General features: G+C 35.1%; 1 protein-coding gene across 19 annotated transcripts in view; it reads left to right on the forward strand.

Annotated features, from left to right (window-relative positions):
• Window positions 1-27,641, forward strand: part of NRXN1 (neurexin 1) — a 1,070,346-nt gene that overhangs the window by 194,843 nt on the left and 847,862 nt on the right. The gene's annotated exons all lie outside the window — the stretch shown is intronic.

Here is a 27,641-nt window from a genome sequence, read left to right on the forward strand (position 1 = left end):
CCACAGCTAGTGAGCTACTGTTCCATGCCGAAAAAAGAAATTTTACTGTGAAAAACAACACTGAACCAGTAATCTTTAAAAACCAGTCAGCACATGGATGGACCTAGAGACTGTCATACAGAGTGAAGTGAGTCAGAAAGAGAAAAACAAATGTATATTAACACATATGCGGAATATAGAAAAATGGTACAAATCAACTGGCAGTTTATTGTATGTTAACTGTATCTCAATAAAAGTTCTTAAAAACAAAAACCAGTCAGCAATATTGAAATATGCTATTGGCAATTGATTGTAAGCTAACAAATTCATGAGCTGTGCTGTTGCAAAAAATTCATCACTTTTGTCAGTCAAAGTGAGCTTTCGCATGAATTTTCTACTTCTTTTCTCTAAAATACAAAAAGCCTTTATTTTCCTTTCAGTTGCTGTCAGAGTAGATATTTATACTAGAGACATGCCAATGAAAGGGAGAGGGGTGTGCATATTAGAATTACTTAAGGAATTTTTTCAAACTCATATTTCAGCCATCATCTTTTTGTAATCTGCTACTGCATTCATTTAATATTTATTAAGCATCTCCTATTTCCTAGGGGCCATTCTAGGTAATAATATTTATATAGAGGTAAATAGGTGGCAAGGTCCTTAATCTCCTGAAGTTTAAATTTGTGATGGAGGACAGACAGTTAACAAGTAATCAGTGAACAAGAAGATTTAAGACGGTGAAAAGTGCCATGAAGAAAGTAAACCATCTTGTTTCAGTAGAGGGTGACTGGGATGGAGAAATTTTTGATTGGGTGGTCAAGAAGATTTCCTTAATCTATCTGAATCACTTTCTCCTTTGGAAAATGATAACATCTACTAGATGAAATGAATGCGACGATTAAGAGTGATAATATCTTTTAATTGCCTGACTGGTAGTAAGCACTCAAAAATTAGTATTCAATAAATGGTAGTTATGATTATAATGGTTTTGTGGCTCGGTCCCTCTAGGGATAAGGATGTTATCTAAAGTGATTCCCTGGATGCATCCAAACTACAGTACTCTCCTGTTTTTCTCAAAGGCAATTGTTTCAATTCAGGGATTAGTCAAGGGTGGCTAAACCAGGCTATGCAATGAATATGTTTACTAGGTAGTTCTCTTATCATTCCCCATCCCATGATTCTTCCTCTGACTCAGGGCAGTCTGTTCACCACTTTTTTCATGTGAAGAGTGACATATCAACTCTTTTGAGATCCAGGAGAATATAGAGGAATTAAACTCAAAGTTTAAGTTTTCTTCTAGAGGAATTCTAGTAATTTCTACCTTTTAGTACCAGTCTTTTCCCATTTATCTGTACACTCTTCTCTTTTGTATAAGAAGTGGTTGATGTCAAATGCCTACTCCCCAAATATCATCAGCGCCAGCTGTTCATAAGACAAAGTTGAATACACTGATTACTGTGGTAAGAGAGACCACCTAGACCGGCTATGTCAGGGTCTTAGAGGAGTAAAGACAAGGTCAGAATAAATTGAGAATTGGAAGTTTGGTTTAAGGTGGGTCTTTCAATCTAGGGACTTAAGATCATGGTGTAACAGTTTAGGACTGGTAGAAATAGCACTGGCAGGATTTTGAGTGAAGGGGTTCAGAAGAGTCTTAGGGCATTAACTGTATATTGATACTTCCTTTCAAAGTCTGGATGAGTCCTTTAGGAATTTCCTGTGTTTCACAACCAAGTTATTTGCTGGGGCATGAGTCTCCTAGAATAGTTAAGTTATGCTAATGAGGATAATGAAATAGTAAAGACTTGTTAACGTAAGCAGTAAACTGGGTAGAGAATAGGAAGTTTCAATTTTCAGTGGGAATTACCACTGCATGGGCTCCACCCATTATCAATGAAATGAAATTAAAAGGCAAGTTGGGGCAGTTCTACAACAGACAAGGGTACATATTCAGCTAGTAGGGGAAAAGTCTAAAGTCCTCATAAAGGAAGGAAGTCCCTCTGTCTTTCGTTCAAAACTGAAACAACTTTTTTCAGTTATTTCCTCATATTTTGTGATCCCGTTGTTTTCTTCTGTGAGATAGGAAAACTAGACTTAAATACAGGAGCAGGAATTTACTTTGTGCCTTATATTAAGGTTTCAGTTTATATGATATTTTAAACATTTTGATAGGCCTCAATTGGGGGAAACGTGTTTTAATTAAAGGAGTTAATGGTTTGTTGACGAAGAGTATTGTTATACACCTTCCAGGGAGACAGGAGCTTGGTTTCCTGGCCCTGGCTCCAGGGCCCCTGCATGCATCTTATATCTGAGCTAGTTGATACTCCCTACAGAGCTTCCAGCCTTCTGGCTCCCTGATCTGTTTCTTTTTCTTTAGAGATAATAACTACTATACACATAGACTTCAGCTTTACTACTTCCAGACTTGTGTAAATGATTTAATATGTCTTTAATAAATGCCAAAGGGACTAGGATCAGCATAAAGTTCTTATAACAGAAACAATTTGTATAATCCTGAGAACTGAGCCATCACAGCTTCCAAAGACCTACTTTGCTAGCTGAGGTAGCAAAGTGATATTTACTGAGGTGAAAGTTTGTAATGAAAAAATGAGTCTGAGTAAAAGCAACATGGTGCTTGAAGGGGTTCCATGGAGGTCATTCCTTGAACATTTAGAGATTGACTACTTTGGGAGTCATCTTCATAAATTATTTTTCTAATTAGGAGTTGGTTACCAATTAATTTCTCACAGATAATTTGACCAAGATATACAAATTAGCATTAAGTTAGTTTCCAGGGGCAGAACAAATAAATATTTAGACATTATAGTAAATTGTCTTAATGGTGACACCCTGATGGCATATTGCCTTTCTCTGTTATGCCATTTTAACTGAAATACCCATATATTTTTGGTGCAGTCTTATTCAGCATTCTATAGTTATTTATGGAGTTAAATTCAAAGATTCTTAAACATTGTACAGCATGTGATTGCTTTAGAGTTGTCCTGTATTCTATAAAGATGATTTAAGAAATTGCCTGAGAGTTAGACATACTTCCAAATTGTCTTCACCCTCCTTTAATTGTTAGAATGTATCTCCTTCAGCCACTCACTGTTCCCAGATAGAGTAGCCCGTATCTATGATCTAAATCAGACAGTGAATGATAATAAAAAACCATTTGAAGGGGATAAATATGCCAGGGCCAAGTGGAGGATGATGACAGTGAAAGGTTGATTGGTAACTAGTTCTGCTGGTGACAGATAATCTGTCCGCTTAAACCGATTTTGATCAATAAGACTTAGGTCCCGTCCACACATAAAAGACTTTGTTTCTTCAACAAACTATTCACCTAAATGGATTATACTTCATTAAGTTAAATGTCAAACACATGCATTCTAGGGCTAATAAATAGCTATGTAACACAACAGAGGGAAATAGGTGCCAAGAATATGAAGACCTTGTGCAATAAACTGTGGCAGTTTTTTTTCACAAACCTTTTGGGTTACAAGAAATACAGGATTTTTTTTTTTCAAAGAAATAGCAAAAAATGTTAGATGTGCTTTTTTATAACTTCCAGCTAAACAATAAACAGTGCTTAGTTTTCAAAAACTGTTGACATTTGTCTTGCCAGAAAACAAGCGCTCTGAATAACCGCTATTAAATTGAGGTAAATGTCCTGTGACTAACGTAGATCATTTACATAACAGAAATAGAGGGATTTTAGCAATGACAACATGTGCACATATACACCCATATGTGTAACATTGTCACTTTTAGACAGTAACCTCTCGCTTGGCTTGATTCCAATAAAGAGTAGGAAAAGCTTAAACAAAATTAATTAAATGGCAGCAAGCAGAGGCATGAATGTGGCAATTAATTTGATTTCTACAAGTAGCTTGCTAATAAATGGAGATAGGATAATCTAGTTATGGCTGGAAATTTCAAATCCCTTCAACAATAAAGCTGTGTCATATTCATGACACATACTGATGTATGGAGATAAATTGCCTGTCACTTAGTGTGGAAGATACTGCTTAAGTTGTACATTAGATGCATATTAAGTTGTGTAGAAGCTCACATTTAGTCTGTCTGTTTCCTCTAGGTAATGTAGCTCATTCATAATGTCATTTTCTTGGATGTGCTGAAGTGGCTAAATGAGCATAGAAGTTATTTATATATTAGCATGGTATGCAGAACATCACTGTTTTCTATTTTTCAGAGGGGCATGGGTGAATTTGACAGGGCTGAATTTATGCAGGCTCTAAAAAGCAACTCCAGTCCTAATTAGTATTTCTTCTTGAATTTGGAATGGGGTGGGGGGAGTAAATTACACATGTGAGGTGAAGTCTTCGTCTTCTTCTGACAACCTATTTATACAAATTGGATGGACCAGCCTGCAAACATGAAATACTTCAAAGTTTCCTCCGGTTACAAAGAACCCTAAAGTTTTTTGTAAGATGTACTCTTAAATAATTAACATGAGATTTCTGTACAGTTATTCATTTTTTGGTGAATCCCCCACTTCGAAAATGAATGGTATGTAGCTTACTTATAGTACGAAGAATTTTGATTGTCCACGACACCCCTCTTTGGTGTAAAACGACTAATCCACTCACATATTATCTAAAGTTGCATGAGGCATGGTACAGAGTGAGTGCCCCATCTGATAAGGACGTAGTAAGTATGTAATTGATTTGGTCTTTCAAGCAAGCTGTGATTTGTCCTTCCTTTAGGCCCTCAGCATGAGCTATCTTTCATTGTCATAATCTCTCTGCACCATCTGGACCTCTATAAAGATGTTGGTCTCAGCGGTAAAATGAAAGACAGGGAGGATACTAAATAAAACTTACATAGTGAGAGAAAATTGTTATTGTTGATGTTAATCATAGGTATATCTTTTGAGCTTTTCACCTAAGGATATTAAAAGATTCTCCCAGCATCAGTCTCGGTCTCAGTTTTGGGATTGATGGCAATATTGCTGCACGAGGAGGTTAGTTTGACAAATAACAAATGATAAGACACGAGAGGGAGATTTTTTTTTTTTTACTCATTCATTTAGCAAACATTGGTATGTACTATGTGGAGATAATGATGTAAGTAGCATGACTATATAATCTGTCTTTCAATTTGGGACACCAGTAAGAATTAAAGGGGAGCTATTAGTCATTACACTGCATTAAAAGGCATATAAACTAGGACCATCCTAGGCAAATGAGGGAGCAGTGCCATTGTATTTCTTGGCAATGAAAGATGCAACTAGGTTTTAAAGCTTACAGCATGCCTCAAACATGCATTCTTTAGGTCTTTGTTCAAGTATCATGTGTCAAATTACAATACTGCAGCCTTCCTTTACCTTCCAAATTAAAATGGTAACAGCCCTCAGTATTCCCTAGTTCTTTCCCCCTGCCTTATTTTTCTCCTTAGTACTTATCACTTTCCAATATGCCATTTAATTTGCCTTCTTTCTTCTCTCTCTTCATTGGAAGATAAGTTCAGTAATGGCAGGGATTTGTGTATGTTTTCTTCATTGCTCTATGCTCAGCATATGGAGTGATGTCCAGCACATATGAGTGCTAAATAAATACTTGCTGAATGGATGTATTCGTCCATTATTGAGCATCAATTTTGTGTTGGGTGTGGTGCTAGATGTTAGAGGTACTAAAATGCACAAAAATTTTTCTCTGCCTTCATGAGGCTTCCAAATTAGTTAGAAGAAATAATTATTCTTATAAGTGAAATCAGAAAATAAATAATTTATGATGTCTACAGGTGTTTGTAAGATTGGTACCTTGGGAGGTTACATAATTCAAATATTACCAAAAATATTATATAACTAAAAAAACTGATAGTCTTTCATTTATGATATTTTCATTTCCCTCTTAATTTTATTATAAAGTTTTAATAATAGTTTGTGTCACTTCACTTTGCATGTCATAGCAAATGGATCATTTGATAAAAATCAAGTATCAAAGGGGTTAATAACAAGTCTCGATTTTATTTTGAAGATGGCAAAAACAACTTAAGAAATTGGAACATGGATGCTTAGAAAGATTGGAAACAGAAGCAGAGTACTAATATTTATTTTCAATTGTAACAAAAATCTCTAAATAAATAGCTTAAAGGATTGAATTTTTGATGTAGCTTTTAACATTTAAAATTTTCAGTCTGTCAGCACGGGGAAGAGGCAGCCCTAAACTTGTAGTCAAGAACACCATGCTCTTATTTCTAGAGTTCTGTTAGAAGTAGCTGTGTGATCTTGGGCAGCAAGATACTTCATCCTTTTTCTACATCAGCTTTTTGGCTTGTTGAATCATAAGTTCTCTAAGGCTCCTGTTTTAGTTTCCTAATGCTGCAGTATCAAAGTACATTAAGTCCCTTACATATGAATGAGTTTTGTTCCTAAAGTGCGTTCGTAGGTCCAGTTTGTTCCTAAGTTCAACAAACTTAGCCCAGATACCCAACTAACACAATTGGCTATATAGTACTGTACTATAATAGGTTTATAATACTTTTCACAGAAATAATACATTAAAAACAAACAAAAAAATAAAACATTTTTAATCTTACAATACAATACCTTGAAAAGTACAGTAGTACAGTACAACAGCTGGTATACAGGGGCTGACATCAAGTGAACAGGTAAGAAGAGTTACTGACTGGAGGAGGGAGAGGAGGTGGGAGATGGTAGAGCTGAAGGATCATCAGCAATAGCAGATGGAGGGCAAGCTGTCGTCTCACTCACGCCTGATGTTGACGGCACGGGTTCTGGTTCCTTGCTAGATTCAATTCTATCTACCCTCTTGAAAAAACAATCCAGTGATGTCTGGGTAGTATCTCTTTGTTTCTCTTCATAGATGACACCGGTAGCACTGAATTGCATTCTGAATGGCTACTGAAACGCCTGTGTACCATTCTACGTTCAGTTCCTGTGCCTCAAAACCTAACAGTGCCTCCTCAGATAAAGAAAATCCCCTTGCCATTTCCTGCATCGTGAGTCTCTTTAGTTCTTGGGTTACTACTTCTTCCTCTTGTCTCTCCTCGTCCTTTCTCAGTAAAATAAAGTACACAAAAGCACAACCACTTGTAGAGGATGCATGCACGTGACATTGTACTTCAGACACCTGAACTAACTTACGTGATTGGACATGAGAACACATATTTGTATCTCTGAAAGTTCACAGCTTGAAGGTTCATATGTAGGGGATTTACTGTACCAAAAACTGGGTGGCCTACAACAACAGAAAATTATTTTCTTATAGTTCTGTAGGCCCAAACTCTGATGTCAAAATATTGGCAGGGCCATGCTCTCCCTGACAGCTCTAAGGGAGAATCATTCTTTGCTTCTTCTGGCTTCTGGTATTTTCTGATAACCCTTGGCATTCTTAGGCTTTTAGATGCATCACTCAAGTCACATGGGTGTCTTTTCCCGTGTGTCTTCACATTGTCTTCCCTCTGTGCGTGTCTGTCTCTGTGTCCAAATTTCCTTTTTCATAAAGGCACCAGTCAGTCATATTGGACCAGGGCCCACCCAGTGATCTCATTTTGACTTGATTGTCTATGCAAAACCCCCATTTACACATAAAGCCACCTTCTGAAATACTGAGGATTAGAGCTAAACAGTTCAACCCCTAATAGTTCCTTTAGGTTCTACATGGTTATAATTCTATGTAATACTAAGGAGAATTAATGTAAATTTAAAAAAAAATCATATCTTGCTTTGAGATATCCCCAAGCTGTTATTTAAAGCCATATCTGTTTTTTCTATCTTTTCATATCATCTAAACAAAAAGGTCTAATGGATCATTATGGAAAATATAATGATTTTCATGATTTATATACATATTGTTTATAATGATCTCAGATTAATGCCTAAAGTAACATCATTGAAAAGAAACATGATTTGAAAGCCTACAAACAAATTCCAGTATTTATATTGAACTAGACAGCTTGTAGAAGACAAGACATTTTATAAAATTTGAGCAACTTTTTTTTTAGCCATTTGTTCTCTGCTACTTCCTAAGATTAAGGTTGATTAAGGTAATTTTTAGCTGTGTTTCACTCAGGCAGGAATCTCATGAGGCTAAGAATGCAGAATATTGAAGGATTGATAACATAATAGAATTCTAATTCAATACCCAGAGTAAAGAAATCAATTCACTGTGGATTACCGTGAATTCATGCTGGATATTTCTAGGTATACTTCTGAAAAGGATTTCTATTACAAATTTTCTGTATTTCATAATAAAAAGAGAATTGTTATTTCTTTTTATAATAACTACTACATTTTCATAAGTGTCAAGCACATTTGAACCATTTAAATCTGTTAAAACTTATTCTGTCTCTCTTTCTAGTTTATGCAAAAATATTATCGTATGCATCTCAAATATAATAAAGTCTTTCCTTCTTTCAGTTACTATTATAGAAAATTCTGTTTAGAAATAGTACTGATTTAATTCTTCGCTACTAGGGCTAAATGCGTCTCAGGTATAGAAGCTAACAAATTGCCAATAAAACCCACACAGTAAGGTAAAATTTTTTCAAGATGTTAGAATAGATAATATATATCCTAATTTATCCTTTTTTCTTATGATTTTAATACTTTTCAAATATCAGTCAAATCAAATTTGATTTCATTTCATACCTCCAGAAGACATGTGGTCAGAAGAGTTGTGCAAATCCATTAGCACCTTTGACATCTTCGCTGAGGTTCAGGAAACTGTTGACAGAAGCTGCTGTGTTGAAGCCTCCATTGGGCAGAGTGAACATGCTTTGCTCTGAAAGGCCTGTTAATGTTATTCTCTGATTTATGATGGGACATGTTCTTAATAGAGCAGTGCCCCTGAAATCTTGTTACCAGAGATTCTAACACGTTGTTGACTTAATTCACTTCTCTTGCCCTTTCTTTGATAATAAAATTCAGGAGAAAGGGCTATATTTTGACAATATGTGTCTTAAAGATTATTCCCTTATCTTTTCTTCTTAAATAGTTTTTTTTTTTAAGTGCATGTTTATTTTTGTTTTACCATTGTCATTGTTTTTATTTGCCACTCTCAATGAGTGGCATGCCTGAGAAGCAGCGGTTCTTTTCAGTGGGTTCACTGTGTTGTGTCCATGTTAAGAATCTTTTTGATTGCCTGCTGTCTTTAGGTCTTTGCAGTAGGAGGAATGGCAAAGAGAAAGGAAGGGAAGGAATGTCAAATTGAAAATAATGTGAGCCATGGTAGAAAGGTCTTTCTGACAATCCTCTGTCTCACCCAGCCCATCACTATGAATCAGTTACACATTCATAGTCTACAAAAATGTATAATCCAGCAAACATTCTTTTAAGACATAAGATGGTTTCACCAACGTACTGTGTTCTTTCTTCATGCTGCTGAAATATATCTCTGACTGATCAATGGATCCTTAAAAACATATTTATAGAATCTCCTACCATACACCTAACACATGACCAGGCATTATGTTAAATTTACATAAATATAGAAATGGCACTGTAATTTGGTGCTTGTCATCTGGTTGACTTTATTTTTCTTTACATCTTGTTTATGGAAGAGGTAATTTTTTACTCAATTCTTTACCTTTCCTTTGTTTTGCTTAATCAGAAAAGAAAGTTATGGATTAAGATAACAGCTCAACATTATTTAACTTACAAAATGAAGAGGAATTCTTAGAGTGAGGCCATCTTCATAGAAATATAACTTTCATTTCAACCACAAAGCCATCATTAATAATAAGTAGAAAAGTAAAACACTGGAGTAGAAATGTTAGAGTTTCAACCTGAGATCACTTAACTTTGTCGCCTGAATTTCTTGATTTGTAAAAATGATTCCTAAGAACTGAGCTACCTGATAATGGTTTGTGAAGCTTGGAAGAAATACATTTTCAATAACATGTTTGTTCTAAGGATATTTACTATTATTTTGAGGTTTAAAAATTTTTAACATACCTTAGAAATGACAATGTAAATGTAAGTAAGTAGAAAGATATATTTGGAAAAGTAAAAACTTGACCCAATTTCAGCTTTGTAGAATAGCATATAGTATAAAAATAATTGTCCATATACAATAAGCAAAATCCTATTAGCAATATGAAGTAGGGTTATTTTTGATGGTCTTTGGAAATAGAATATGAATGCTTGATTTCACGCTTTTAGGAAAAATTATTATTTTCACACAAAGGAAAAAGTATTTTTGGGGTCTTCACCAAAAGTGAAGTTAACTGTCATACTTCAATTATAGAAGGAAGGCGTTTTGATGATTATTTTGTCTTGTTGAATTTTTGGAGCAGCTAGCTAATTGAACAAAATTAGTTATAAATATTCAGAATGCCAACCCATTTTTTTAATTCCCTGCAATGTTTTGTTAAACGACTGTGGTGAGAAGCTCTTTAAAAGGAAAGTTGACATCGAGTTACAAACTTTCCTATGCTGACTTAAATACAACTGTCAAAATCTGAGTTGAATAAAACAATCTAGCATCAATTACTGCCTAATAAAAATTTCTCAAGTGCTTCTTCTAACACATCATGAATATTTCAGTCTCTAGCAAAATACCTTGCATATTGTGGGCGTTTATACATATCTGTTAGCTTAAACATTTCTCCCATTTAGAGATATAGAGATAAATTATAAATGTATGTTATATAATTTATATATTATATATGACAAATTTTACTTTATAATACAAATTTATTTTGTAAGTAACTTTATTATAATGGTTTACTATACTACTTTAAATACACTAATGTACTATATGGGAATATTAATTTATAATAAATATATAAATTATATCTAGTCACATAAATTTGATTATGAATAAATTTTATATATGCATATATTTATATCTGAAATCACACAGATGTAATTGATGATAAAAATTACTGATCCTATCCTAAAAGATAAGTATGATTTGATATCGTTTCAGGAATATCTTCAAACCCCAATTTAAGACATATGGCAAATATAAATATAGTTTTGAAGACACAACGACAAGCTATTTGAAATAAAGACTGACCCAGGAAAGTAATTTTTCTAGAAAGATTGAGACTTTTGCTCTCAGAAGTTCTATGAATGTGAATCTACAGACAACCTTCAGGCTGTTCAGGAAAACTGTCAGCCTTCAGGCAAATATGGTGCACAAAAATATTTAGTTTGGCTGGTTTAATAATTTCCCCCCCTTTTTCCCACCTTTTCTTTCTTTATTTGGGTGTCTTTTGGCAGAGCAGGCACTCTCCACTTTGCCACAGGCCCTACCCCTCCCTACTTGACTCTAAATCCTTGACTTTGGGCATATTGGAGAGGGGATTCCATATGCACATCCTAGCCATAAGTCTTCCTATAGACCCACATGTGCCAGAGAAGGAAACAAGATGCATGTTTCTTAGTAGGGAGGGAGTTAATCACTTGAGTGGTAAACCACAGTTATCTCTCAGATAAGTGAAGCACATACTTATGCCAGCCTCCTGTTAACTCCTGTTAGTGCATGTGTAAATAAGGCAAAGAACTAGAAGGCAAAATTTCTTACATTTCTGACATAAGATTTATTTGTTGAGAAGGGGAAAGAAACAACATGAAACATGAAATAAACATGTTTCATAATACATGAAACAATATTTTAAAAGAGCAGCACTAAAAGTACAGTAAAGAAAGAGAAAACAGTATAATTGTTAAGCATGCCCTTTACCCTTAAGGAGCTCCTTGTATAGTTGCAGAGGTAAAATCAGCATAAACATAAGCTACCAAAATATGTTATATCATAGTGGTGGGACCTCAAAGGAGGGAGAGATTGTATGGGCTGAAATTCCTCAGGTGTCATAGAGGAGGAGGGGTTTGAATTTGAATTAAAGAGGATTGATATTTGCATGCTTTAAGGAAAGGAAGGTATTATTAATCTTGGTTCTAGCAATGAAAAAATAAGATAAGAAGGAATTATAAAGCAGACTGATTTCTTTTGTTTTGAAAAATATCTACAAGGAAAAGAATAATTATCTTGTTTCTTATCTATCAAATTTACATTAACCAGACAGTTAAGGAAAGCTATGAATTATGTAAATGTTGATTTTTTAATATATTTAGTAGCTGTAGTAGCAGTTATTTATTGAACAATTACTTTGTGCTGGAGACCAGACTACATGATTTATAAAAGTTTTGATGTTGATATCTTTCAGTAGCACCGTAAATTAAAATTATTTTTCCCAATTTTGTAAGTACTATAAAGAAAATGAACCTCAACAAGATGAAATTACTTGGCCAAGTTAACAATGTTTGTATGGAGGGCAACCTGAATTCTTACCTATTCTTACCTAACTCAAAATTATTCCTGCCCTAAGCCAGTAAGTTATACTGCCTCAACCAAGTACAAAGAAGGTGCTGTTTCCAATTAAAAAAAAAAATAGATTGATCTCAGTCATATGTTAAAGGTTAATGTGATCTCCTTTATGCTATTCTCCATAATATTTAGTTGAATTTTTCCATGGCTATGAGTAGATAACAGCAAGGTTATAGAGTTCTGTTGTTTCATAAGAACTATTATACATTGTTCACTGGTTTATTCATCAATTACAGAAAATTAACACAGGTGTTGTGTTTTTCCCTGGGAATACAGTGATAACCAGAGTGGATTTCTTTTCACAGAGCAAAGTGTAGGTAAGGGGATGATGTTATGGAAGATATTTTCAGGAAGGTATTTTTGTACTTTTTTAGCATTGAAAAACCCAAGCATGACCATATGCTTGGGATCTGGATTTTTGAATATTGTTCCAGGTGATTTATTTCAGGTATATCTATTTTTTTAATTTACATAAGACTATAGATGTCTGTAGATATTGTCAGGATCAATATCTGTTCCAAAAAATTGTATTACAATCATTATCCCTTAACGACTTAACTTTCTCATATACCAAGGATATAGGAATCTAAAGGAGCCTCGAATTTGTGACTTAGAGCAAGATTACAGAAGATAAACAAGAACAAAACATTTTAAAAATAAAGAAACAAAACTTTCTCTGTTACTGTGACTAATTAAAACTAGAAATGTCTTTTTCCTCATTTGTTCCCAAACTAGAGCATTTTAGGGTTTATAGTAACTGAAAGCATGTTTTCACATTTAGCAAATGTGAAGAGAATATTAAAATTTTCAAGAATTAGAATTAAATTAGAATTAAAAGAGGTCTGTAGTTATACTACCCTCATTTACTTTGAAGAATTAACACAGAGAGATTTGGTGATGTGTCCAAAGTTGTCCATATTTTATAGATAAAGAAAATGGGACTCAGTACATGAAAAATTCTGGTTCCAAACAACCTATTTTGTAAGGAAAAGAGCCTAAATTTTAACTATTAGCCTCATCTGATTTTGGCTGGAATGTCTGATATCAGCCCTTTGCTTCAGGGTTTTTCCACACAGTGTGTGTACTTTGGCAGCATAAATAAATGTGATTATGTTGATTTTTCTAGCGCTTAAAGATTATTTTTACTTCTGGAGATTATTCATTTAGGATTAACACAATTAATTATCTCAAAGTTTAATTTTGAATGTTTATACCCATATTTCCACAGAGAACTTTAATATTCTCAAAGCAAATGTCATCTGCTGGCATGTCAATTATCATTATTATTGGAAACATTTGCACTTTTTAAGTCACAGGGTAGATTAATCGACTAGAATTTACTTTACAAATAAAAGTAAAGCCTTCTTTTAGGATCAATAGTTGAATTCCCTTAACTAAATATCAAAATATTTTTAAATGTAATTTTTCTCTTTATTATTGAAAAAACAACAGGATGAAATTATGTAAGAAATTGAAACTAAAGGTCAAACATAATTTTCTTTTGCAGGCCTTTTGATTTGCCTAAATACAATTTTATTTTAAGGATATCATTAGTTTTCATTTATATCATATTATTCCATCTTGCACTTAAGAGTTTAAATGTTTTTGAGGAGATGATCTAAAAGGTGACTCTTAAAGATCAATTGTGGTTTATGAGGCCTGTCTGAATTACAAAAATTATAGAGAAGGTGAGCCTACATGGTAGAAGATACCCCACGTAAAAGCAGTTTTAAAAAGTAAGCTTTTCCTGGGCTGTGGTTATCTGTGTTATTCACAGAAAATACAGATCTAAGGAAAACCCTAGTAATTTTGTTGCCTTTCTGATATGAAAAAGGACAAATCTAATAGCCTGGCCTGCGCTGCTAAAGAGCAGGGAAGAGCAAAATAAAAGACACTGACTAAATCATAGAGTATTAGAGCTGCAAGGGACATTCTATCCAGTCCAGTGTTTCTCTAAGTGTGATCTAAGGACCATCTGACTCAGCATCATTAGGGGTTCTTTTTACAAAGGTAGATCTCAGAGTCCTATCTTAGAACTGGTGTTGGGTCCTACCTAGGAATCCAAGGTATACACACATACACACCACATGGGATATAGAAAAGATTAGAACTGCTTATCTAATCCAGACACTTCGTTTTACAAAAGAGTAAACTGGGGGCCCAAAGAGATTTAAATTTACCTGAGATTATCTAGTTTATTATGGGCATCCTTCAAATCCAGATTTTCTGACTTTCCATATCAATGATTCCCATTTCAATTCAACACCATTATGACACATGAAACTAGTCACTATGGATTTTGTTGTGGTTGTTCTTTTTCCCATGAAATTCAGGCAGTTGAGTTGTTTTTAAACCCACACAAAGAGAAACTGAGAACCAAATCCTTTAAAATTGCAAACCAGTTAATTGTCTGAGAAGTCTAAGATGTACTCATGAGCCCCATTTTGAACAAAATTGACAAAAGGTTATTCACTTGTGATTTATTATTGTCTCTTGTTCATCTAGAAGACACATCCATTCAGATAATCAAAACTGATCACAAATAATCATAAATGTAGGAGCAAAACCCATTGCATGTTCAATTTATTTGGATGCCTTTTGGTTTACTCTACTGGCTGTTCTTAACGTTTTAACAAGCCCAGTTGTGTATTTCAGCCATCTTAGTGCCCGTGTACACTTGCTAATTAGTTTTGATAACTAATTTTGCATTAACTATTTCTTGAGATTGGAAAGTTATTTATGTAATTTGGATACACGTCCCTTATCAAATATGAGATCTGTCTGTTCTCCTAATCTATAGCTTGTCTTATTTTCTAAGCCATGATTTCCACAGAGAAAAAGTTTTAATTTTGATGATGTGTAGCATTTCTAAATCTTCTCATACTTTCTCACTATATCTGTATAGTGTATTAATATTTTTAATACATTGGGAAAAACAGAGACATTGAATATATGAATGATATTTGAGCCCTGTATTGTATGGATCTTGTGTTGACCTTTACCCTTGGCTATTCATTCTGTCATTTTTCATTATCTTCCCAAACGAACTGACCTATAGGATTCTCTCTCTGTCAAGATCTCATTTTGTTTCCAAAACTGAGTTATGTTAGACTTTTCCAACTCCTTTACCCCTATCAGTTTCCAAGTTGTGTAAATTATTTTTGTCCAACTTTTCTTCATATATACATATCCCTATTTTCCATTGGTGTCATCATCATCATATTTCAGGTCTTTGTCTTCTTATGCAACCCTGCTAAGTGGTCTGCTAACACTGATTTTCCAGGTGTTAGTATATTATGCATGACTGAAATAATATTTTCATTATTGTATCCCTTGCTTGAAAACTTTCTCCAATTTACCATTGCCTAGAGGATGTCATCCAAACTTGGAAACCTATTATTATTTAAGGCCTTCATATTGTAGCCCCATTTTTCCTTGCTTGCCTACCAATATCACTCAAATGTGAGCAATCTGCTCTACTCAAAATGCCATTTCTCTTTGTACCAGTGCTGTGAATAATACGTAAGAGACAGCTCCTACTTTCTTGCTCTTAGGAAATATAGTTTATAGTTTACAAAGCAACCTGGTGTTTGTATGTCACTGGAAGTCAACCACCATTTCCATACATATTCTGGAAAATTCTCTTGTCATATTATGAGACTGAAAACTCAACCCAAACATAAAGGTGTTTTTTTTTTAAGTCATTAAAAAAACCTGCTTAGAAGGAATGCAAATTAGAATTAACCTTAAAAATTTAGAAGATTCTTAGGATAAGCCTCTTTGTGCAGTTGTTTCCAATAAAAATCACCTCTCTGGAACAAATTTTCCAGGAACTAAAATGCCCACAAGAAGCTTAGAGAAACAAGGCATTATTATTATGTTCACCTCAGAAGCACAAGGCCTCTGCTTAGTGATCTATTGCCTCATATATCCAGGGACACGGATGTTTCTGATAGTTAAGTTATCATGGTTTCAGGCTACCAAACTCACTCTGGCTACCCAGAAAAATAGGCGAGTTTATTAAGGCGATACTAGGGTAGCTCAAAACCAAAACTTGAGCATATTGTGTAATTTTAGAGCATTTTTGTTTTCATGATTCATTGTCAAGGGCTCCCAATTTCTTTCATTCAGAGTTCCAATTCTGGGAAGAGAAAAATCTCATTAACCTAGCCTGCTGCAGGTATCTCCTTTGTGTAAAATTGCTGTGGCCAGGAAGACCACCTAGCACAGAAACAACGACTGGGGGTCAAATCTTGCTGGATCAAAAGTTGTTTTCGACAAAGGAAAAATCATTATGAGCTGATCAAGCTCCTATCTTCCCATTGGAGTTCAGTATTTGTTGTAAATAATTTATTGAGCTGAATGGAACATGGGGGTCTTATGGTCTCTGTGTGGATAGGTGATATCTGGAGAACTACAGAGCTTTGACAGTGCCTGAGAAAGTCCATAAGAGAGTACTAGGTCATGTCTAGAAGATACTATGAAACATTAAATTATGTAAGCTCTGTAGAGTATATAGGACATGATAGAAATAATTTTGTTCTTTGTTTTCAGAGTAGTCCAAAATACTCAACTGTTCTACTTAAATCTGGTAGTTCAGGTTAATGTCTCAATGACTTTCCACAAGAAGGACACTTCTGCTTCTGTTGCATGTCCGGCACTAGTTGGCTGTGGTTCCTTTTCGTGTTGTCTTCATTCTGGGATACAGTCTTGAGGCAGAGGGAAAAGAGGTGATGGTGAACCCCACACTAGCTCTTAAAACTTGGGTTGGAAGCAGTGCTCATCTCTACTCATATTTCTTTGATGAGAGCAAGTCACATAGCCAAGCCTGCCCTCTGTTGGGGGTAAGGGGTAGATAATACCTGCCAACAAGAAATCGGTCTACTACACTTGGTATTGAGCTGTCTCTATTTCAACTCAACCAATATCCATGTAAACTTGAGATTTGTTGAATTATTAAACTATGAAATCAATACAAAAGTGTGAAGATATCTTAACTATTCATTGTGATGAACTTGACAAACTGAACACACTTGTGTAACCAGCACCCAGATGAACCCAAGAACAATAGCAGAGTTTCAGAAGTCCCTCATGCCCCCTTCTACTCACCAGACCCCATTAGAGGTAACTACTATTCTGCTTTCTAGTCAGGACAAGGTATTAGTAGTTTAGATGATGAAAGTGTTCTAATCTGTTATCTTACATCCTTTGCTCAACAATCTGTTCTTGGGATTAGTCCATGTTGTTGCATAAAGTTGTAGATTGTTCATTCCCATTGTAGTAGTTTCCATTGTGTGATGATTTTATGAATTCCATTGTTGATTTGGGCACATTTAGGTAGTTTCTAGTTTTCTGCTTTTATAAATAATGTTGCTATTCATAACATTTACTTTAGTGCATGTCATTTGGTGAACAAGCATAGTCTTTTCTATGTGTTCTGTACTTAGAAGTGAAAAGTTGGGGTCATGGAGTATGCTTATGCTGAGCTTTAGTAAAGAACTCCAGTTTTTCAGTGATATTTCCTTTAATTTTAAGAGGAATTAAATGAGACATATAGGAATCTAGTGTGGGAGGAGATGTATTACAACATGAAATGGACTAGGCATTTAAAATTAGTCAAAAGAGAAAATGCATGTCATAAAGTTCTGACAGAGCAGGGAACATTGTTGCCCTAGAGAATGATGCCCAGATCCTGGTATGGGCAGCTCATATGTAAGTGGATGTGCGTCGACTAGGGAAGAGCTGAGCCTTATTTTATTTATAGTAGACAGTATATGATGCAGAGCTTTTTGAACTTTTTTCCATTTAAAAACATCTGCCTAAGGTTTCAAGTGCTTTTAAATTAGCTTAGTCTTGAATAGGTGCTAATAAAACTACTGTGTGTGACAATTGATAATAAAATCCCTGTGTCGTGTCAGTATGTGGATGAGTGTTTTTATTATTCAAGAGAGAACATGAAGCTTTGTTCATTTTCACAAAATACTCCTTCTTCAAGGTAGTTTGGGCCTCCCTCCCTCATCCTGACACGCTACTGAACTGTCATATTTCAGTTCTTTTTACCTGCCTAGATAATTTTTCATAATCCAAATCTGTAGGTATTGGTAGCTGAATGTATTGGAGAGCACAAATAAAAATGAGCTGCATTTGCCAGTAAAGAAGTGCCAGCCTAGACAATGGCCTAGCGCCAATTAGGAGAATCTATAAACGGATGCTGTGTTCTCTGTGGCCACAGCCAGAGACTTTATGAAGAAATGAGCTCATTTTTTTCCAGCAGGCAGTATTCTCTAGGTTCCTGTGCAGTTTCCCCTGATAGCAAGTAGAACAGAACTCACATTGTTAGTCTTGCTAAGGGCAGACTGAGAAGACACACAGAGCACACTTAATTGGGTTCATTCAAACTCTATAAGTCTTTAAAATAAAATGGTCTCTTAAAGCAAAGTTGTATATTACGTTACCCAGAGTTAAAAATACTTTATAAATAAAAACATTAATTTTAGATGTGAAAATCAATAATTTATTGCTATGGTGACATGCAAATAAACCTTTAAAATAGTTTACTTTGTTCTTCCTAATTTTTAAAAAGAATTTCCATATCATAGCCAGAGGGTCACACTTATTGCTTATAAGAGTAGTGCCATTTGGAACACTAACTATTAAGTCATATTTTCCCAAGCATTTTATAAACATACAAGTTATTTGCTGCTAATTATGATGGGTTCTAACTACTTTTTTTTAATTTAACTGTTATGAGACAATTAATTCTAAACAAATCCTATATTATGATAGTCATGAAATCAGGCATAAATTTCAGTATGGGTAAAACTGATAGCATTTCTGTGTTAACAATACTGTTGCATTTTAATAAGGCTTATTCAGCCCATCAGAAGCACTCACCTCAACAACTTCTTCCAGGCTACTTGCCCTCCTTAACTGAATAAACTGTTGACAAGGTCACCAGGTTGCCAAACCCAACGATCACTTTTCTGTCCTCATGTTATTTGCTCAACAGTAGCAAGTCACATAGGTGACCATTCCCGCTTCTTCAAACACACTGTGCTTTGGCATCCATGATGCTATACTCTGGTCCTTACTGACCGCTCTTTCTTGGCCTTTCTTGCTGACTTTGCCTGCACTGTTGACCTCTAAATGTTGACCTCTCAAAGACTGTCTATAATCTTTCCCCAGATGCGTCCATACTGTGGCTTTCAATACCATCTATATACTGATGAATCCCAAATGTATATCTCTAATCCTAATCTGTACAATGAGCTCTGGATTTATATAACTGATCACTTACTTGATATTTTCCTGGGGTGTCTAAGAAGTTTCTCAAACTTCTCAAGACTGAAACAGAGCTGTACATTTTCTCTTTACCCAAGTTTATAAATATCATTACCATATACCTAGTTGTTCAAGCCAAGTACCTAGAAGTTATCCTTCATTCCTCACCAATTCCTCACTCCCACCATAACACACACACACACACACACAGACGCACACACACGTGCACATATACTCCAACTAAAGTCCACTTGCAATTTATATGTATCTTTCCATTTCCACAGCTAACACCCTAATCAAGACACCATCATCCAATAGCAAGATGACTGGGATAGCCTCTGACCTAAGCTTCTCTAAAATCAAACTCCTTACTGTAGATCTACATGACTTGGTACCTTCCTCTATCTGTGACCTCAAACTACCTCATACCTCACTGTCCTTCACTCACTTTGTTTCACTCACTGATCTTTACATTTCTTATATACCCTAGGCGTGTTCCTACTTCAGGGCTTTGTAGCTAACTGAATGAATAAAGCATGGATACATTGGAAGCATCTAGGACAAAATGATGGTGGCAAATTATCTACAAGCAGCCTTATTGATTTACTTATTTATTGTTTTTTTCACGCTTTCCTGTAGTCTGTCACTTGCATGCAGTCAGTGCAAGCACACAAGAGAATTCTAATGTCTAAGTTTTAAAAAGTTGTAATAAGTTGTGGGTTCCTGCACCTAATCTTTATTTTTCAGTTAGCTTGATGCAATTTTAAAACAAATATTCGCTGTTGTTATTCATCTCACCAATCAGAAGGTCCCTCACCAAATGTGAACTGACTTCTGAGATTCTGGTTCTTCTTGCTACTCTACTTACCTTTTATCCAACTTTGAGACTGTCCAGTCTCTTTTAGCTTGGCAGTCCCCTAGAGAAGGGGGTGTTTTACTGTCTGGGTCCCAGGTTTACCTGTAGGCTTCAGAAGTAGATTATTGTCTTATCTAGGAGCCTGACCCTTTGACTGTTCCTGTGGTCTCAACATTCTTATTTGTTTAGCCCTTAGGCCAAGCCTCTGTTTCCCTTTGCTGGGCCCTGGCATATCCTGTGTTCAAAAAGTCATCAACTCAAACATATGATAGTGTTTTAAAAGCAGCTACTTTTATGCTCAGAATTGTGAAATCATAGAATTTGAAGAATGGTAAGTTGTTTAGGTATTGCCTGCCCATATATCTTTATATTTAAAATGTGAATGAGAATGAGACAAAGTATAGTAGTCACAGCCTTAAAATATTTAATAGATTTCAGGGTTATAAAATGCCACACTTGGTATTTTTGTGCATCTAACTGGTTTTCACACACACACACACACACACACACACACACACACACACACACACACACACGGCTTGAATTAAAGCAATAATAATATAATATGGCATACTAGTCATATTTTTTCTTTGTTTATTCAAATAACTTTTTCATATTGGATATAAACAAATGTTCCTGATTCAGCCGCTAATTTCACAATTTCACTCCTCTCTCCTTTTTATTGCACAAAAAGATATAGTTAGGTAATTGCATAAAAATAGCTGGGGCTCCATCTTCTTCCCCATTATCACCTACATCAAATCCTGCTATTGTAAGCAGGAGATTGTTTCTATGACAGACAGCCTGGCCACACAGTTTCTCATCCCTTATTCACAGGGTATGTGAGACAATGTGAGGGTAGGAGTGGTTGCAGTTCACCACAAGTGTCCCATGGTGTTGCCATTCACAGGGAGGTGGGTCAGTGTATCATGTTGCAGAAACATTTGGTGTAGATTTGAAGGACAGAAGAATTTAAATTCACCTCCAGGTTGGTAACCATCACTGGTTGAGCCCAATCATCACTCCCTGTTTGATTCTTTTTTTAAAATTGTAATTGAAATATAGTGGATTTATAATGGATTTATAGTGGATTTATAATTTATAATTTATAAGGTACACACATACATATGTATCTTTTTAGATTCTTTTATATATATATATTCTTTTTTACATTCTCTTCCATTATAGATTATTAATACAAGATATTGAATATAGTTTCCTGTGCTATAACACAATAGGTCCTTGTTGGTTATCTTCTCTATATATAGTAGTGTGTATATTTTAATATCAAACTCCTAATTTATCTCTCCTCCCACCCTTTCCCCTTTAGTAACCATAAGTTTGTTTTCTATGCCTGGAGTTTATTTCTACCTGTGTATCATTTTTTAAGATTCCACATATTAGTGATATCATGTGGTATTTGTCTTTGTGTGATTTCCTTCACTTAGTATGATGAACTCTAGGTCCATCCATATTGCTGCAAATTGCATTATTTCATTCTTTTTTATGTCTGAGTAACATTCCACTGTATATGTACCACATCTTCTTTATCCATTCATTTGTTGGTGAACACTTAGGTTGCTTCCATGTCTTGGCTATTGTAAATAGTGGTGCTGTGAACATTGGGACGCATGTATCTACCCAATTAGAGTTTCCATCTATTCTGGATACGTGTCCAGGAGTGGAATTCCTGGATCATATGGTAGCTCTATTTTTAGTTTTTAAAGGAACCTCCATACTGTTCTCCATAGTGGCTGCACCAATTTACATTCCTGTTTGATTCTTTAACATTGAGTCCTTCATTTTGTGGGCTTACTCAAGAGTCTAGCAATAAATAACCAATTACTGAATATTTACTGCTATTGATCCAGTACTATTCTGGGTGCTCTCTAGGACTTAACATTCATTATTTGTCCTCTAGAAGCATGGAAAACAGTTTGGCAAACTTAATTAGCATATAGACAAAATACTTTGTGTGCTTTGATAAAACAAGACTTCTTTTTATTTGTCCTGCAGTTTAGTTTGAGAAAACAAAATTAATCCATGGAAAAAGCAGTGCTATGTTAATCAGGAATGTGGCTCTTGATGTTGTCTCTGCCACTAGTTATAGTACAAACGGTTAGTTAGCATTCATTATCTACTCTTTGACTTTAGTTGTAAAGTAAAGCCTTTCTTTTACTATAGCTGTATGATAGTAAGTTTTGTTACTTTCTGTTATCCTAGTCCCAGGGAAATATTCCTATCTGTTATTTCAAATCTTCAACCCTTCTAGCCTGCACTGGTGGCCTAGGGCCATACCTAGATGCCTCAGTCTTTCTTATCACTCTAACAGGTTTGGGATAGACTTTATTTATTTATTTTTCACTTTTATTTATGTATTTATTTTTTGGCTGCGTTGGGTCTTCATTGCTGCCCGTGGGCTTTCTCTAGTTGTGGCAAGCAGGGGTTACTCTTCGTTGGAATGCGCAGGCTTCTCATTGCAGTGGCTTCTCTAGTTGCGGAGCACGGGCTCTAGGGGTTGAGGGCTTCAGTAGTTGCAGCACTCAGGCACGGTAATTGTGGCTTGTGGCACTAGGGCGCAGGCTCAGCAGTTATGGCGCACTGGCTTAGTTGCTCCGCGGCATGTGGGATCTTCCTGGAGCAGGGATCAGCCCTGTGTCCCCTGCATTAGCAGGCGGATTCTTAACCACTGCACCACCACGGAAGTCCTGGGTAGACTTTAAAACATCACTTTAGCTTTCGAAATTGTACATCTCAAATTTATTGGCAATACTGGGCTTAATGACTTCTAAAGGAGCTGTTTGGCCTTTAGAAGCATTGTCTGCCTGCAGAGATCTTAATATGCAGATAATTAAAGTGACAAACTCAAAGGAGTCCCTGGAAGCCTTTCAGGCTCAGTGGTGCCCAGGTTCAAGTGCATGTTGATTATTGACTTTGATAGTTTCTTTGCCTAATGAAGTTGAGTGATTCAGTACTGGAAATGCAACTGTTTGCCCTTTCCATTGCTCACAAAATATGCTCAGTAACCCATAATAAGTCAGAGATTCAATCAAATTAATGCATTACAGTGTGTAAACAATAACTCTGTAAATAAAATATTTGACTGAAATTTGATTAGAAGGCTGACTTCTAAATTCTGGGTAGAAGCTTGAGCTGTACTGACAGACAGACCTTTAACTATTTGCATTATTATTTTTATAACTATGTTAACTAGTTCTCATAGTACATTAGATTTGCTAAGAAAGAAGAGTGAAGACGAGGACTTAATATCCGAAGGACTGCATTAGAAAGGTCATTAATTATCTTACAATGCACAAGGTACATTTTTCCCTCTTTCTTGTTTCTCAAAATTAACTCTTGTATGAGGGGTGATTCCTTTGCTTTCTGCTGTGATCATAGGGTGATTACATTTGGCTGCCAGGCTTTACAAGCTCTACAGGCTTACTGCATCCTGTGGGTGGCTCATCTTCGGTGAAAGGTGAGAATCCTCAAGGCTAGGATATATTTGTGCACTTTTTGCAGGAAAAATATTTATTTTTAGGGATCTCTCTATTTTTTTTTTTTTACTAATAACTTATTATGGGTTAGGAAACCAGCTAAACAAACTTGTTAGAAGGGTATATAAAAGAGAATTAAGAACTTTTTGTGTGTGGATTTGGTGAGATCTGGTTTGGTTGCCTGGGGTTTAAAACTTTTTTTAATTTTTCTTTTTTCTTTTTACCTTTTGACTCTTTTTACCCATTTCTTCCACCTACACCCCCTCCCACCTCTGGCAGCCATCAATCTGTTCTCTGAATCTGTAAGCATGTTTTTAGTTAGTTAGCTAGTTAGTTTTTGGATTCCACATATAAGAGAACTCACATGGTATTTGCCTTTCCCTGTCTTACTTCACTTAGCATAATACCATTTCCTATTATTTGATCAATCACTCAAATACAGGTAATCTGGAAATTGTAGATCAGTGGTGCTTATGAGTTTTACTCTCCATTTTCTCTTTAATAAAGTTATAAATTATTACTTTGAAACATATGACATTTAGTAATTTTTGGATATTTATAGAACTATTTCATGACATAGTTTAAAAGAAAAATTAAATTTATTTTAAAGTCACAAACAGACTTTTACTAAACTTTCAAACTTTTCATATTTCTGAAATCCATGTTTATATTCACATATGAACAGATGAGCAATAGCTCATTCTTTTTATTTTATTCTCTTGCTAATATTATTAAATCAAATTTACTAGACTATCACAAGTGAAACAAAGACAAAAATTTATTAGTCCTGATTGAAAGTAAGTTAATGTTTAAAATGTTTTCCTACCCAAATATTTAGGTCTTAACTATGAATATTCTTCCTTTCCATTCTATTTTTTTCCTCGAAAATGTAAAAAGGAAAACAAAAGGAGACTTTTGCAGGAGCAAACTTTGAGTCTCTAAGACCTGTGTTCTGGCTTGCTGATCCTTAAGAAAGCCTGCTTCTTTGTCCACCTTGATATTCTGTTTCCTTGTTTATGAGCTAACTCAACCCAATGCAAGTATCACTTCATCCACTCTAGTTTTTTTGAATTCTTTTTTTTTCACTTATACACTTTGCCATTGCTTTATTATAAATGTTATATTAATTTTTGCTTTGTAATTGCTTTCCTTTAATGCTTTGTAATGAATAATTCAATACCTAAATTTATCAGTTTATAACTATTTCTATGACATTCAGCTATTTCATCTTCCACAAGTCACTTAACCTTTAATGATAATAGTGTGTACTTCTAGTGCTTATTCTTTGTCAGACATCCTTCTTAGCCATTTACATATATTAACTCATATAATAATTGCTACAATCTTATGAAAGGTATATTCTGATTATGCCCATTTTACAGGTGGGAAGATTTAAGCACAAGGGTTAAGTAGTTTATCTAGTGTCACACAGCTGCTAAATTGTAGAGCTAGGATTTAAACTGAATCAGGCTAGGTCCAGAGTTCATGTTCTTAATTATAAAACTTGCTGCTTCTCTGAACTTCAGTTTTCTCACTAAATAAGTAGATTGGCTTTGATGATACCTAAAGTTCTGCCAAACCCTAAATAAATAAATATATTGATGGGGGAAGTGTTTATATGAAAATCTTATACTTGCTTAATTAGAAAATACTCCTTTATTGACAATTTCTTGTTGATATGATGATTTTCCACATATATGTTTTAAGGTTAATAACATCAAAAATTGTTTTATTCTGATTGGCTTCCTAACCCATAACACAATTCTAAACCTCATGGGTGCTCAGTAAGAATTTGGTTGGTTGATTCAATGGTTGATTAATAGATTTTTGAGAAATCAACACTGAAGATGGTTCTAATCCCTGGCAGGCAGCACCTCAAACCAGAGCCTGAAGTCACACCAGCCTCTCTTCCCCTCTTATGACTGAAAACAGCAATGTTCTATTTTAGAAATACCTGGGGAACTTTAGACACTGCTGTCTATTTCCCAGGATCACCTAGAAGGAGGATGCAGGGAGGACAAAGAGCAGAAGGGAGACAAGAGTACGAGAGAAATTTTATGCCAAACATCTTTTTGTACTTTTTGAATTTTGAGTTTTGTGACTATATCATCTGTTCAACAAATTATATAGTTGAAAAAAGTTTCTGTGGTCTCAGAATAGGTCTTTAGCAAAGTAGAGCTGAGCAATCCTGAGGTCAAGGTTCTCTTCTGTCAAAAGGCATCACCCACTGAACTGCAAGTCAGTCAGTCATGTGAGTTCAGTTAATTGGAATCACTCAAGCAGTAAGATTATGGGAGACACAGCCTCACACAGGAAGTAGTGTGAGAAAGTTAAAAATAAGAGAATGAGAAAATTTAACAGGGAACAGAATAATGGCAGAAACCATGGGACAGCAATTCTACGCTAATCCAAATATAATAAGTAATCAGTTCAATAAGAATTTAGAAAGGAGAGAAATCAGGGTGGGCCAGAGCAGTTTTCTGAACCACTTAATGGCTTTCTCTTTCACATTCTCATCCCTAGGACTAAAAGAGTAACAAACATGGGTTGTTAAAGATGTACTGAGGAAAGAATGAGTCCTAGTTAATCCATCTTTGCTAAGTATCTCTGTATTGATTCTGCTCTGCTTGTTTTGAAGGGGAGTCTGAAGTTAATTAAGGACAAAGTGACCTGTAATCAACACATACAGATGGAAAACATGTCTACTGGCAAGTAAGCAGAGTGGTGCTGGTGCAGCCAGGGACAAGTCAGTGTGGTATAATGCAGATGGCAAACACAGGGATTATCATGAGCAAAGTTGGCTCAGTTCAGTGTTAACTGCCAAGTACTGATGAGTCAGAGATTATAGGCATTAAAGCTGACCTTCCATATCCAAGGGTTCTGAATCCATGGCATATGGCTGGCTAACTGTACCTTGTCATTTTATATAGGGACTTGAGCATCCACTGTTTTTAGTATCTGGGGGAATTTTTGTTTGTTTATTTTTTAAATGCTGGGGTGACCATGGTGATCATCAGGCAAAGAATCACTGCCTTAAAGTTACTAATATTCTTTTTTTAATTTCTTTTTCTATTTTTTAAAATTTTTATTGTAATTCAAAAAATCATATAACATGAGATCTACTCTTTTAACAAATTAAGTATACAATGTGATATTATTAACTACATGCATACTGTTGCACAACAGATTTCTAGATCTCTAGAACTTTTTCATCTTGTATGACTAAAACTCTATACCCATTGAACAGTAACTTCCTCATTTCACCCTCCCTCCAGTCTCTGGCAATCACCATTCTATTTTTTATTTCTATAAGTTTGACTACTTTAGATACCTCATATAAGTAGATAATGCAGTATTTGTCCTTCTGTGACTAACTTACTTCACTTAACTGATGTCTTCAAGTTTCATCCATGTTGTAGCATATGACAAAATTTTCATATATGTATATATCACATTTTCTTTATCCACTCATCCATTATGGACTATTGGCTATTGTGAATAATGCCGCAATAAATATGGGAGTAGAGATATTTATTTAAGATTCTGTTTTCAGTTATTTTAGGTAAATACCCACTGCAAGTATATAAGGGTTCCAATATCTCTACATCTTTGCCAACACTTGTTATTTTCTGTTTTCTTTTGCTTGTTTGTGTTTTTGTAATGACTATCCTAAAAGGTGTGAGGCAATAGCTCATTGTGGTTTTGATA

Source organism: Hippopotamus amphibius, chromosome 7 (assembly GCF_030028045.1).
Source record: "Hippopotamus amphibius kiboko isolate mHipAmp2 chromosome 7, mHipAmp2.hap2, whole genome shotgun sequence".
NCBI classification, from domain to species: Eukaryota; Metazoa; Chordata; class Mammalia; order Artiodactyla; family Hippopotamidae; genus Hippopotamus; species Hippopotamus amphibius.